The sequence below is a fragment of the Scyliorhinus canicula genome, chromosome 9 (genome assembly GCF_902713615.1).
Source record: "Scyliorhinus canicula chromosome 9, sScyCan1.1, whole genome shotgun sequence".
Taxonomy (NCBI): Eukaryota; Metazoa; Chordata; class Chondrichthyes; order Carcharhiniformes; family Scyliorhinidae; genus Scyliorhinus; species Scyliorhinus canicula.
In genome coordinates, this window is record NC_052154.1 from 72,335,042 (window position 1) to 72,350,118 (window position 15,077).

The 15,077-nt window shown below is 44.6% G+C and overlaps 1 protein-coding gene across 1 annotated transcript in view; it reads right to left on the bottom strand.

Moving 5' to 3' along the window:
* fa2h (fatty acid 2-hydroxylase) overlaps positions 1-15,077 on the bottom strand; it is a 95,492-nt gene that overhangs the window by 69,647 nt on the left and 10,768 nt on the right. The window lies entirely within an intron of this gene.

A 15,077-nucleotide genomic window follows, 5' to 3' on the forward strand; every position in this document is an offset into this window, starting at 1 on the left:
GTGCACCCCCTTTTGACAGGTTGGTACCCTCCAAGCACCCTGGCATTTCTAGCCTGGCACCCTGGCAGTGCCATCTGGATGCCAGCCTGACACTGCCAGGGTACCCAGGTGGCACTGCCAGTTCGCAGGGGCACTTCTAGGGTGTCAGATTGACACAGCCAATGTGCCATAATGGCATTTTGTCTGCGCCAGCGATTGGGCCAGAGGTGCCATGTGTGTGTGTGTGTGTGTGGGGGGGGGGGGGGGGGAGAAGAAAGAGAGAGAAAGAGGGAATGGCAGCATCCCGTTCTCTCGCAGCACTGAAGGAGTTCCGGCGAGCGGAGCTCCTCATTGCACAAAACTGGGCTAAATGCGGCCTCGACCGTGCATTCGCCGCTGAGGCTCCACACAGGTAGCATTTTCTAGCCATGTTTTTCCGTGCTATGACTATGGGAACTCATTCCCTTTTAGTTAAATCGCGCCCATTGGGTTTTAATTATACCACCTAACACCAGTATTTGGGGCAGAAGGCTGTGAAAAACGTCTGCACCCTGGCAATGACCTTGAAAACTGTAGCAATTCAGTATTGACTCAGAAATTTAAAACACAGTATCTTCTTCATTCTGTCACTGTCAATACCAACCTCTGTCCTCTTAACATGGTAAGTACAGTTCAACATTGAGTCTATGATTTTATGAACATGTGCTGACATTTCTCAATAACTCCCTCACATCAACTGCCTGTAATAGTCATCCGTCAAAATCAAGCCAGTGAACCTCCCGATCACATCTTCACTACACTGTTCACTTCTGTCAGAGTCATTGATTGCAAGTCATGAACTGAAGGAAGATGGTGACATAATAGTATCTCACTGGATTATGAAATCCAGGCCGAGGCTGATGCTTTGGGGACACAGGTTGTTGTATATCTGCTTTACTAATGTTCTTTCAGGAAGGAAATCTGCCATCCTTGCTTGGTCTGGCCTACACATGACTCCAGATCCACAGCAATGCGGTTGACTATTAACTGCCCTCTGAAATGGCCCAGCGAGCCACTCAGTTTAAGGGCAGTTTGGGATGGGCACTAAATGTTGACATGGCCAGTGACACCCACATCCCATGATTGACTAATTTGGCTCCATCTTGCCAGTGTGGAGAGTTGAAGCACTATTCAGCACATACCTGGGGACAAAAAGGTAACATTTTACCCTCGGCAGCAAACATACCAATTGAGCCATCAGGAGAACCCAATTATATATTTTAAAACAGATTTTTGGACTTTCCTCCAAACCATGAATCCCTGCCATCACATTGCCTCCTAGTTTTCAGGGGTGAAATAAACAGGGACATTGGTAAGCATTTAACAGATGACCAAGTCTGCGAACAGCAAATAAATGAGTAGTAACTAAATAACATGAACAATATTTGCTGGAAGCATTATTTTAAGTTACAAAGAGCACAATTTAAGTGCCAATAAAAATGAGGCAAAATGAGGAATGGAGTAGATTTTGGACGAGGAGATCAATAATTAACTTGTATGTTTATATAGTACAAAATGGTGCAGAATTTTTTTCTGACATTAGGTAGTGTACAATATGTGAGCAGACACAACATTTGGAAAGTGTATTCAAGTCCAAATTAAAAGCAAAATACTGGTGCTGGAGGGAACACATGGAAGAGAAAAACAGGGTTAACATTTCAAGTCAATGGCCTTTAATAAGAATGGTCAATGACCTGAAAAGCTAACAATTTCTCTTTACATGTTGCTATCTGAGGCATGCGGAATGTTTCCAGCATTTTTTCTCTCAACTTTCCAAATCCATCAGACCCATTTCAAAACAATGTTGCCAACCCTCCTGGGTTGCCCTGGAGTCTCCAGAAATTAAGGACCAATTGCCAGAACATTGCTGAGCAGCAGTTCAGGCGACATCACAGGGGCATTGGGAAGTAGGTTCTTCTCTCTTCACCCCCATCTTCTCCCATTCCCGCCAGCTCCACCACCCTTTTTTTTTGAACAATTTTCAGTATACTGTACAAATATTGGAGGTAGAGAATGAAGGGTGTTGGCTGCCTGGATTATTCAGGACAATCAGGTGAAGATGTTGGTTGTCAAACTGGTTTACACAAAGATGGAGCTTCATAAAAGGGTGGATATAGGGCAACCAATGATGGGACAGCAAGGGTGTGTTGCTCAGAGGTCGGTCATGTGATTATAGCTCTAAATAAAACTGCATCCAGAATTGTTAACCCAATTTCAAAAGTATATGACTCAAGTTTCTCCATTGCAAGCCAGTTGGGTATAAATTTTACAATGAGGTAATCGGCTATGAAACTACTTGAGAATATGCCTTTATACACCAGAGGGAAAATCTCAAATTCTATAAATGAATGCAAGTATCGGTTTACAGAAAATGCAAGTGGTACACAAGTTGTTAAAGACTGAAGCAAAATTCTTCTGCAGTGGCTGTGCTCGATGCTACAGCATACACCAACCTCTAACTGTACAACACCTTTATTATACAAACATTCCCGAGATTCCAGAGTGTAATCAGAATTATTTTTTGGTATTAAAAGCACATATTAGGACCAAAGGCTTGGTTAAACAGGTCAGTTCGGAGGACCTCAAGGAAAGGGTTTAGAGCTTACGGTCAAGATAGATAACTGTCATTTGTGGAACAAGGAAAACCGGGAATGCACAAGAGGTCAGAATTGTAGGGCACAATTTAACAGCCTTGTGGTGTCTGACGTGGTGTTGGGACGAGTCCATTGAATTTTGCGAGAGGTCTCTCGCGAGATTTGTGATGCTCGTAATGCCTCATGAGATTTTATTAAATCTCATGAAACGGTGCTTGGGCAGCATGGTAGCACAGTGGTTAGCACTATAGCTTCACAGTGCCAGGGGCCTCAAGTTCGATTCCCGGCTTGGGTCACTATCTGCGTGGAGTCTGCACATTGTCCCCATGTCTGTGTGGATTTCCTCCGGATGCTCCGGTCTCCTCCCGCAAGATGTGTTATTAGGCAATTTGGACATTCTGAATTCTCCCTCTGTGAACCCGAACAGGCACCGGAATGTGGTGACGAGGGGATTTTCACAGTAACTTCATTGCAGTGTTAATGTAAGCCTACTTGTGACAATAAAGATTATTATATGGATCTCGCCCCCACTGGGCATGGTCCAGAGCAGCATATTTAAATGATCCAGTAGGCTAATTTAAATATGCATCCGCAGGATTCTCTTAGCACCCGGGAAAAACGGCCATGTTCCATGGGACGTTTCAATAGGGCACCATTTAGTACTGGTTTCTACAAACGTGGATCAGTGTGCTTGTCAGTCACTGATAGGGTGTCCAGGTGCCAAGTTGGCAATGCCAGGGATTGGGCCCAGGAGGGACATCTTAACGTTGGGCTGGGGGGGGGGGGGGGGAGCAAGATTTGGACAGCCTTCCAAAATGCTGCCCCACACAGTAGCGCAGTGGCTAGCACTGTTGCTTCACAGCACCAGGGTCCATGGTTCGATTAGCAGTTAGGGTCACTGTCTGTACGTACTCCCTGTGTCCCCGGGGGTTTCCTCCCACAAGCCCTGAAGGCCGTGGATTTGGACATTCTGAATTTTCCCTCCGTCTACCTGAACAGGCACCGCAATGTGGCGACTAGGGGCTTTTCACAGTAACTTCATTGCAGTGTTAATGCAAGCCTACTTGTGACAAAAAGATCATAATTATCATCTGCACGGAGCTTTTTCTGCCGGCAAGGTCCAGGGCGCCAATTGCGGCCTCAGCGGAGAAAAATTCCCCGAGGCTAAAAAAAACCGGCAATGACACCGAGAAACACCCTGCTAAATGTGCCCAAAACTGGGTATACATTTTTCCTGGTTGAATCGCACCCGGAGGAGGACCAGGGGATGTTACAGAAAATACCATGCAAAGATTTGAAGATGCAGTTGAGAATTTAAACGAAAGAGGGGGCATTACTGGACTGTGTAGACCAGTAAATTGGGTGGGACAGTTGGGGGGGGGGGGGGGGGGGCGTTGCAGCAGGGTGAAGTGTGGTTCGTGAGTGAATGGACCAGCTCAAGCCAATAGGCAATTGAAAGTGGGAAATCAATCAGAAATGTATTGAGAGTGTCAAATCTGACGTAGCAAGAGAGAGAAAAAACTCTTAGGGATAACTGAACTTTAAAAGGGTTAATTAACTCATTCTGAATTATAAGCTAAATCTTCAGAGTTTACTTATAATACACCTCCACAATAAATAGTCTGCTAAGGAATAATCAATAGCTCTTAACTCCAATTTTTTTAAATATAAATTTACAATACCCAATTCATTTTTCCAATTAAGGGGCAATTTAGCGTGGCCAATCCACTTACTCTGCACATCTTTTGGGTTGTGGGGCAAAACCCATGCAAACACGGGGAGAATGTGCAAACTCCACATGGACAGTGATCCAGAGCCGGGATCGAACCTGGGACCTCGGTGCCGTGAGACTACAGTGTTATCAGACTACAATGTTAGCCATGCCAACTAACATGGCAATCTTGCTGCACAATGACTCTCATTGTCTGCTCAGCAAAGGTCATCATTTTGGTTGTGCTCTATTATTTGCATATCCTTCATTGCCTGTACACTGATGACATCTCCAAGGCAACACATGCATCAAGAAGTTTGTTCCTCCTCTTGATGAGAGGTGAGCAGGTGGAAGAAGGACCCAAGGCCATCTGGGTTGTGACATCAATTCCCCAATCACCTCCACCTCACCCCACAAAACCAAATCATTAAAGGAATTTAATGTAAAGGAACTGCAACTTTCAATAAACCAGAAGAATAAATCACTTCAATACAACTGAACAGAATTCTTCACAAGTATTATGACTAATCAATCACTAATAGGGACATGAAACTAACCAGAAGTATCTTTTTTAGCCCCATGCAAAAAGTCATCCACAGACTTGCTCTTTCTAGTTGTTGGATTGAGTTGCAGGCTTTCATACAAGAACTATTTCCTCAACAGCTTCTGCAGCAAGATCAAAGTTGATAAAATAATAGCAGAGATTGCTTTCATTTTCCATTGAGTGTATTATTAAAAAACGGATGGGTAAAATTGAAGTTGTTTATTATGCTGTACTTGTTTACACCGACACTTCAACCTTACAAGGAAAAAATATGCACCCGAGGGTACATTAAGGTAGGTCTGTATTTAATGGTGACATTCCATTAAGTTAACATATTAAACTTGTTGAACAAAGTATTCATGAGAGGGGTCAACTGGAGAAGTGTTGCACATGCAAAATTAAAACCTTCAACCCTGATTTAACGCAAGATGATGATTGGGTAAGTGATACCAATAGAACAGAACGAATACTGTGATTTTTGAGCCAATACATTTTCCATTTCAGATTTCATCGAGCTGCTGTAGGATTGTGTTGAGTTACACAGTGCACACAGCAATGCACTGAAAGAGAAGGAAAACAACTGGAGCATTGTCAGTGATAGAAAACAAGACTGATTCTTTGGCAGGGGGAAAATATTAGGGGCTTCCAATGAATGAAAGAATGCAGTTTGTGAAAAGTGAAACACAATAGTTTCTTTTATGGTCACAATTTTGTTTTATGGACGTCGGATTTGCGAGGATGCTGTAAACAACTTAAGTATCTGCTTTGTTAATGTGCTGCAATTGCAAAGGAGACCCTAACAGGGAAGAAAAATAAAGGTTACAACTGTGACAAGGATCTCCAGCATTGGGAAATGTATAGTAAAAACAAAGCACCAATGAACACTGCCCCCAAAACACATCAATGTTACATGTCCATTGTCTTTTAATGAAGTTAAATAATAGTGTTGGAAATGGTAAGAATGTTTTTTGAGGGAGTTGATCATGAATGTTACTTACCACTTATCAGTCCAAGCCTGAGTGTTGCGAGGCCTTGCTGTGTAGGGGCAGGGACGTTTTCAGGATCTGCAGAGTTGTGAATATTATTGAACACTATGCAAGATCATCTGGTAAAGGGAATGTCACTGATGAAATAACGGAAGATGTTGGGCTTAGGCCACTACCCGAGCTACTCCTGTAGTGACATACTGAAACGGAGATGACAACCTTGCAGCTACCATAACCATCTTCCTTTGCACTTGATACGACTAACCAGTGGAGAATTCGCCCCTTCAACCCAAACACAGCAACTTCAATTTGCTGGGGCTGATTGCTGCCACACTTGCAAACGTATAAATGAGGAAGAGCAAGGCCATTTGACCCTCTAGCCTGTATCACTATTCAACAGGATTGTCAACTTTTGCCAAATACAGGGCAGCACGATGGCACAGTGGTTAGCATTGCTGCCTATGGCGCTGAGGATCCGGGTTCGAATCCCGACCCTGGGTCACTGTCCATGTGGAGTTTGCACATTCTCTCCGTGTCTGCGTGGGTCTCACCCCCACAACCCAAAGATGTGCTGGTTAGGTGGATTGGCCATGCTAAATTGCCCCTTAATTGGAAAAATGAATTGGGTACTCTAAATTTTTTTATTTTTTTTTAAACTTTTGCCAAATACTGCCTTGATCTCAAGAGTAGTCCCTCTCATCTCATTGCTTTCATCCATTTTTGGACCAAGGCTGTAAATGAGATCCAGAGTCTAATGTCCCTGGCAGAACACAAAACAATCAGTGAGCATGTTATTGCCGACTAAGTGTCACTTTCTAGCACTTTCAAGAACACATTTTCTGACTTTAAGAGGTTGGGAATTGGCCAGTTTGAAGCTGTCCTTTTATGTGGACAGGACAGGGTAATTTTCACATTGCTGGGTAGATGCCAAGGTTGTAGCTGCTCTGGAGCAGCTTGTCTAGAGACATGGCTAGCCTGGATCACAAGTCTTTAAAGTCTTATTGCCAGAATGTTGTCAGGACCCATCGCCTTTGCAGTATCCTGCGTCTTCACCTGTTCCTTGATATTATGCACTGATAAACTGTACGCTGGGGTTTGGACTATGGGCTCTGCCATCATTGAGGATGCCGATGTTTGTGAAGCCTCCTCCTGTTGTAATTGTCCTCCATCATTCATAACTAAAATATCAGGACTGTTGAACTAGTCTGACCTATCGGTTGTCATAATGCTGTGCTCTCGCTAAAGCATGCATGTAGTCCTGGGTTGTAGCTGCAGCAGGATGGCTGCTCGTTTTTAGGCATGCCTGGTTCTGTTCCTGCCATGCTCTCTTACACTCCTCCTTGAACCAGGTCGATCTCCTGGCTTGATGGCAATGGTAGAATGAGCAATATGCCAACCCAAGAGGTTACAGGATTATGGTTGATAAAATTCTGCCACTCCTCATGGTTCAAAGAACCTCGTAGATGCTGTGAGATAGTTCCAAATCTATCCCATTTAACTACAGAAAATCTCAGTTTTATAACCCATGTCTTTAATCGCGACCTCTCTGCTTCCAGAAATCTATTCGACCAAACCTCATCCATCCTGTGGATGAATTGCCTTCTCCATTTTTTCTCAATAGGTTTCCCAATTGCCAGCACCGACAAATAAGGCAATTCTCTGTTTAAGGTGGTGCATGGGAAAAATGGCCCCAGATTTTCGCTAAAGCATTTCAGCCATAAGTTGAAGGTTAAACAATACGGCTTTGACAAAGGGTCATCTGGACTCGAAACGTTAGCTCTTTTCTCTCGTCACAGATGCTGCCAGACCTGCTGAGATTTTCCAGCATTTTCTCTTTGGCTTTTATAAGTTGAAGGTGTACGGACAGTTATCAAACAATAAGAATGTCATTGTGAAAACAGTTCGAAAGGGTAAAGTTTTGAAATTCATAAACTTCAGAAGAGTTTGAACATCAGGGAGAATCAGGTTTTATTTCTCATTCTTTCCCCCAACAGGAAGGCACGTGGAACTGACTCCCACAAAAACAACTGAAATAGGGCAGCATGGTGGCGCAGTGGTCGCACTGCAGTCTCACAGCGCCGAGGTTCCAGGTTCGATCCCGGCTCTGGGTCACTGTCCATGTGGAGTTTGCAAATTCGCCCCGTGTTTGCGTGGGTTTCGTCCGCACAACCCAAAGATGTGCAAGGTAGGTGGATTGAACACGCTAAATTGTCCCTTAATTGGAAAAAATGAGCTGGGTACTCTTAAATTTTAATTTAAAAAAAAACTGAAATAAATTTAGCAACTTTCATGACCTGCAGATGACCCAAACTGCCGATCAGCCAAGTACTCCTGAAGTGTAGGTACTGTTGCAATGGTGGGAAACATGGCTGCCAATGCGCACAAAGTCCCACAAGCAGCAACAAGATAAGTTACTATACAAACCGTTTTAGCTGGTTGAGGATAAACATTCCTTCGGGCTTGAGAGAAATCCCTTGCTGGTGATCACTTGTGCCCACTTGAGAACTGGGCACATTCATTTGGATTTAACATTGCAGCCAAGGAGGCAGCACCTTTGAAGGTGAAACATCCCTCAGTTTTGCACCCCGGTATCAGCCGTGGATGATGTTCAAGTCACCAGATTGGGCATCGAGTCAAAGATCATCTGACTCATGAAACAAGTGCACTACCACTGAACTAAATATTGAGGCTACATATTCTGCTGCTTCCTTACATGGCGCAATTAGTTTGTGCAGTCAATAAAAGCAAAATATTGCAGACTCTGGCAATCCAAAATAAAAACAGAAAATGCTGGAAAGTCTGACCTCATTGTCTCTGGAGGAGGTCTTTCCTCCACACTTCTAACAGGCCCAAAACCTTGCACAGGCTGCTTCAACCACCTACCCAAAATCCACATGCAGGACAGTCCTGGAAGAGATGCCTGTAACTTGCCTCTCAGAACTAATTTCTTCCCATTCAGACTCCATTCTCTCTCCCTTTGTCCAGTTCCTCCCCACCTACATTCGTGATTTCTCAGATGCCCTACGTCAGATCAACAATTTCCAATTTCCTGGCCCTAACCACCTCTTCACCATCAAGGTCCAATCCATCTACACCTCCGTCCCCACAGGAGGGCCTGAGAGCTCTCGGTTTCTTCCGGGAGCTTAAACATAGATGCGATCAGACCTGCTGAGTTTCTCCAGCATTTTCGAATTTTACGTTAAGACTATGCAGTTTGTGGCTGAGCCAAGCAAATCAATTAAGTCTCAGTGTTGATTGGTGCTGAATTACCTATGTCAGCAGAGGCAGTGTTGGGCAGCAGATTTAGACACACCTGGAGGAAAAACTGTCCATTCAACATTAACAACCTCCTGGATGGGAACATTTCCTGTCTAATCTAACTGAAGCTAATTCCTCCAAGTGTCATCTGCACCAGGGTCTCTGATCTGGACTTTGACCCTGAAATGGTGGCCAAGAATCAGAGGTATGAAAATTTTGACTGTTGTAAGATACAAAAACATTTTTCTGCATCAGAGCAACACCACAGAAATCAGTTGATGACTGGTCTCGGCTCCGAGGAATCTGCAATAAAATATTCTATAGCGGTAGACATTTAATATCGAGGCTCACACATCAATGGTCACTTGGACAAAAGCCCCCACTGGGTTCCAAATACTACAGAACCCACCAAAGCAATTAATAGTTTGAGAAATGGCAAGGCGGTCGCAAAAGAAGACATTTCAAACAGAAAATACCCAGAGCAGTGGGTGGTACGGTGGCACATTGGTTAGCACTGCTGCCTCATGGCACCGAGGACCGGGTTCGATTCCGGCCTCTGTGGAGTTTGCACATTCTCCGTGCCTGCGTGGGTCGCATCCCCATAATCCTAATCTGTGCAGGATAGATGGATTGACCACACTAAATTGCCCCTTAATTGGAGAAAAATATATCTTTTTCTTTTGAATAGCCAGAGCAGTTAGCGATTACAGCAAGCTGCATATTGGATCAATCCAATAGTGTGGCTGCCTGCCACACTGCCAGGGTATGGAGATGTTGTTGTTGTGAGAACATTACATCAGGGGTGTCAGTGGCAATGAGAGGGTGGATAACTATTCCGGAGTGTTGCATAACCACTTTTGGGGATTAGGGAGTATTGTGCACAGAACGTTCCCTAAAGGGGATTAAACAGATGGGGCCAAAGTCCACAATAGGACATCACATTTGAAGATATAGCTTGATGACAGGAATGGCCTCTCTCATTTCACACTTTGGTTCTGTTGGTGTACTGAGAATATTTAAAAAGATATTTTCAACTGGGATTGCGTGTTTAAAACTACCAGTGGAGAATCCCGAATTATTCACTCTGCTGTTGCTGGTAAACAAAGTACGTTTGTGAACATTAAAACCTTCAAACTGAGTAACAAATATCTTCGGAATATCTAGACAATCTGTTCAGTCATACACTTGCAGAAACTGTGCTGAAGCTGCAAGTATCGAGTTGGAGCAAAATAGAAAAAACTTTGCCTAGTCCATCATGTACAATGGGTTTAACTGTTGGATATGTAAATACGTGGATAATTCTGCATTCAAGATGCTATGATTAACAACATTCCTTGACAATAATAAATCCTTCTCTCCCTACCAGGTTGAATTCCAATTATTTTACTCCCCATAATCGTCGCAAAGATCTGATGGATAACTATCATTCTGCCTCACGAAGACAACTCTTCTCCAGGATAAGTAATATCCATGGCTGCATCTTGCCGATGCTTGGGGTATATATTTAAATTACATTTACCCATTATAGTCAGTCAAAGTCAGCTGCAAGAAAGATTAAGCAACATTACTTTGTCCAGGAGCCATTGACACTTACTTAAAAAGGAGGTGCCACCTCAACAAACTAAATCCTGCTGCAGGCAATGCGGACTCTCATTATTTTCTGACTAAAAAAATGTTTTGAGTTCCACAACTAGGAGTGGTTTAGTCACTTTCATCTCCAGCCCATCCTTTCAACCAAATAGCTGTTTACCCAACCTCCAATATACATTTTTTTTTAATGTTCAAAAGTAAAATGAAAGGTGCTTTTAAAAATCACTCATCTGATTTTTCCCAGCATTGCTCACAGTAGTGTCCAGAGATTTATCTTTTAAAATCCGGAGAGTTGACAACGGTAACCACCAGACATGGAAAGGTCATTGATGTGCTGCATAAGCCACGGGCCTACACATTGAGGGATAGTAGGAGAGAGAAATCAGGATGGTCAAATATGTCTCAAGATGCTACCCATCTGTTCTTGCAGTATGGTTACATTAGGACAGTTATCACTCTGAGCTGGACAATGTATAGCTGGTACCTCAAAACCCTGGACAAGTGCCACCAGCGCTACCTCTCCACAAGATCCTGTAACTCCATTGGCTGAATAGACATATTAATGTCAAGTGTCCTCACCAGGCCAACACCCCCTCATCAAAACATTGATCACACTCGATTAGTTCTGTTGGGTGAACCACATTGCCTGAATGCCAAACACAAGACTCTCAAAGCGAATGCTCTACTCGGAGCTTTAACACGGCAAGGAAGCCCCACGAGGGCAGAGGAAATGCTTCAAGGACATTCCAAGCCTCCATGAAAAAATTCAACACCCCCACCAACATCTGTGAGTCACTGGCCTAAGACCATCCAAAGCGGAAGAAAAGTATCCGAGAAGGAACCAAGTTTCATCACTGAGAGCAAGCTGAAGCCAGGCATCGACAGCAAAATGAGTGCATGGCAAGCCAGTTGGCCCACCCACCCACTCCTCCAACCATCATCTTTCCCACCTGTGGCAGAGACTGCAGGTCATGCATTGGACTCCTCAGTCACCCGAGAACTCGCCTTTAGTGTGGAAGCTAGTCATCCTCCTTGACTCCGAAGGACAGCCCAAGAAGAAGATAGAAAAAGGGCAGATGTTAGTGTGCCAGGAACCAAGGCAATCTAGATTATCTGCAATATAAACAGTTAGAATTCCAATGAATTCTAATTAACAGAAGTGAAGTCCAATATAACTTGGATAAAAGGTTTAGATTTTCCGCGTTCACTCTTTATCACTAAACATTGGGCTGGGCAGGATTCTCCATCAGCTGATGCCGAAATCAGGAAACGCGATTGGGCAGAGAATCGGTTCTAATGCAGAAATCATGGCAGGCCCGTTTCACAATAAATCGCAATTCCCCATCGCCTCGACCGTGGCGTCAATGCGTTCCAGAACGCATGTACAGTAAACACCCATGGCATATCATTAGCGGGCCCGACCCGGTATCCCCTTGGGCCTCTGATTCTACGCCTCCACTGTGGCGAATTCCCGATGGCGAGGTTCGCTTGTGCTTTTAAAAATCGTGAAACAGGCGCTACGGCTGCTGAGGGAGAGAGAGGGGAGGGGAGAGTGAGGGGAGGGAGAGAGAGGGGGTATGAAAAGTTTTTTTTGTTTGTTCATGGGATGTGGGCGTCACTGGCATTTATTGCCCATCCCCAATTGCCCATGACAGGGCAATTAAAAGTCAACCACATTGCTGTGCGTCTGAAGTCACTTGTAGGCAACCATATAAGGATGGCAGATTTCCTTCCCTAAAGGATAAAGTGAATCAGATGGGTTTTTACAACAATTGACGATGGTTTCATGCTCATCATTAGACTTCTAATTTTTTTTTTTTAATTTAGAGTATCCAATTATTTTTTTCCCCCAATTAAGGGGCAATTTAGCGTGGCCAGTCCACCTAGCCTGCACATCTTTGGGTTGTGCGGGTGCAATCCACGCAAACATGTGGAGAATGTGCAAACTCCACACGAACAGTGACCCGGGGCCGGGATCGAACCCAGGTCCTCAGCGGCGTGAGGCAGCAGTGCTAACCACTGCGCCGCCATGCTGCCCTCACTTTTAATTATTTAATTCAAATTTCAGCATCTGCAGTGGCAGATTTGAACCTGGGACCCCACAGTGTTACTCTGGGTATCTAGATTACTAGTCAAGTGACAATATCGCAGAGCCACCGCCTCCCTTACAACATCGCCATAGTTTGCTGACAGTTGTGCCGCTGGCCGGGGGGCTTCTGCCGGGGTCGGGGAGTAGCGGGGTGTGGTCAGGAGGTGGACTGTGGGGTCGGTGATGGAACACCATTGCCGCAGCCTGCAAGGCAGCCGTGCAGCTGCGCATGCCGTTGACTGCCCACTGTTAACTTAGGGCCACAGGTCTTATGCTTGACCCTCCAGGGCACTCCCTAGGTCGGCCCCAGCCGACCCTTCAGCAGGATGGGCATGCTCCAGCGCTACCAGTACCATCTTGTTGGCTGGGATGAGTGAGTGTGGGGAGTGGAGTGTGTATATGCGGCTTCAGCCAGTCAGCCTCCCCCAAATGTCAATCACAGACCTAGCAAATCCAACACCGTTTTTCAATGGAATTGATTGGGTTCCACGTGGTGCCAGTACTAGCCCCTTACCAGTTGCTGAAGTCAGTCCAGGTGCGGTGCCAGTTTTGCTGTCATGGAACTCCACGAATCCTGCCCCGGCTTGAACAGTTAGTCTCAAGAATGGAGAATCCCGCCGAATGACTCAGGTTCAAAAGTAACAACAGCCAAGTTACTCAAACATTTCTGAAACCAAATGTGGTACCCATGGTCTTTCCAGTAAGAATCACTGCAGGGTGATCTCAAACAAAGTTAACATTTTTTCCCTTCACCAGCCTAAATATATCATAAGCACTTGTGAAGCACTCTAAAAGCTACCGCATCATAATCTTTGCCAAAATTATGTGGTACGGTACCGCACCACCTACATTGCCAGTTATACCATCAATCCAAACACCAAGATTTATTCCCAGTGCTTCTAAAACTGAGCTCACTGAGCTCTTTGTACTCAACAGAATTAGCCAACCCCCCACCCTTCCAACTTTACCCCACCCAATACTAAGGGCAATGCAGCATGGCCAATCCACCTAACCTGCACACCTTTGGACTGTGGGAGGAAACTGGAGCACCCAGAGGAAACCCACGCACACACGGGGAGAACATGTAGACGCCGCACAGACAGTGACCCAAGCCGGGAATCAAACCTGGGACCCTGGAGCTGTGAAACAATTGTGCTGACCACTATGCAACCGTGCTGCCCAATGCTTTTCCCCCTCCTAGTTACTGCACATCTCTGTTCAATCTATTGTCATTGAGTGGGACATGCAGTAAACTGCTCCAAGCTTCCCATCTGCCTGCATCTGAAAACGAGTACAGCTCCCAATCCTCCATCTGCAGCAATGATAATAGGTAGTTCTGGGTCATAGCGAGATAAAATATCAGGTGATATCAGCCCCTTTGATTTTCTCAAAAGACATCTGCTGGATTCCTCCCAGCACCATTTATTGCCATGTCGTAATAGGAGGCGTAGTGGCACAGCTAAATTGGGCAGGAATTTATTAACTTGGATTACCATACCTAGGAATATCTGGAGCTCAAAGTCATGGTCCACAGAGCTGGAAATTCCTTTATTGCTGTCTTCTGCGGATCAACGACCAGATGCTTCCACAATATACCCAAAGAACTTGACGGTCAGCAAGAATTCACATTTGCTGTTGAACACAAGTCTTGCTTCCTGCAGGCATTGTAGCACAGCTCACTCTGTTCTGAGTGGACCCATGGATCAGGACATAACCCATGTGACATACAATTCCAGCTAGTCCTTCTGGGTTACTTGCATATATCCACTGGAAGATTTGTGGTGCTGAAGGGTAATTGTTGAAACAAAACTTCTCCAATGGTGTAAAGGTTGCAAGACCCAGGCTTTTCATGGAGGAGCTGCCAAAAACCTATATTTGCATCTAGCTTGGTGAAGATTGAATTCTTTCCAAATTTTGCAAAAATTGCATCCAGAGAATTTGGATAAACTTCACATTCAACAACTGCTTTGTTCAACTGTGAAACATCTACACAGAACTTTGAAATTGGGTGCCTAAAATTCTGCATGGTCCTTAAGCAGTCATATGATCAAGCTGTCACTTCTAACCCCTCCCTTCCTAATCAGCATGTGCTTTTCAAACATCCATCACCGTGGCTGTATAAGAAGCTGTATAAACACATGTCGCTGATGCTCCACTGCCTCAAATGACAACAAGCTTTTATTGTCATGAAGGTACAGAGCATCCCATCAGTTGCTCTTCAGTGGAAACTTCAGGAGGTAACATGAATGCTTTTACACCATTGACAACAAGCCACCATCAGATCAGA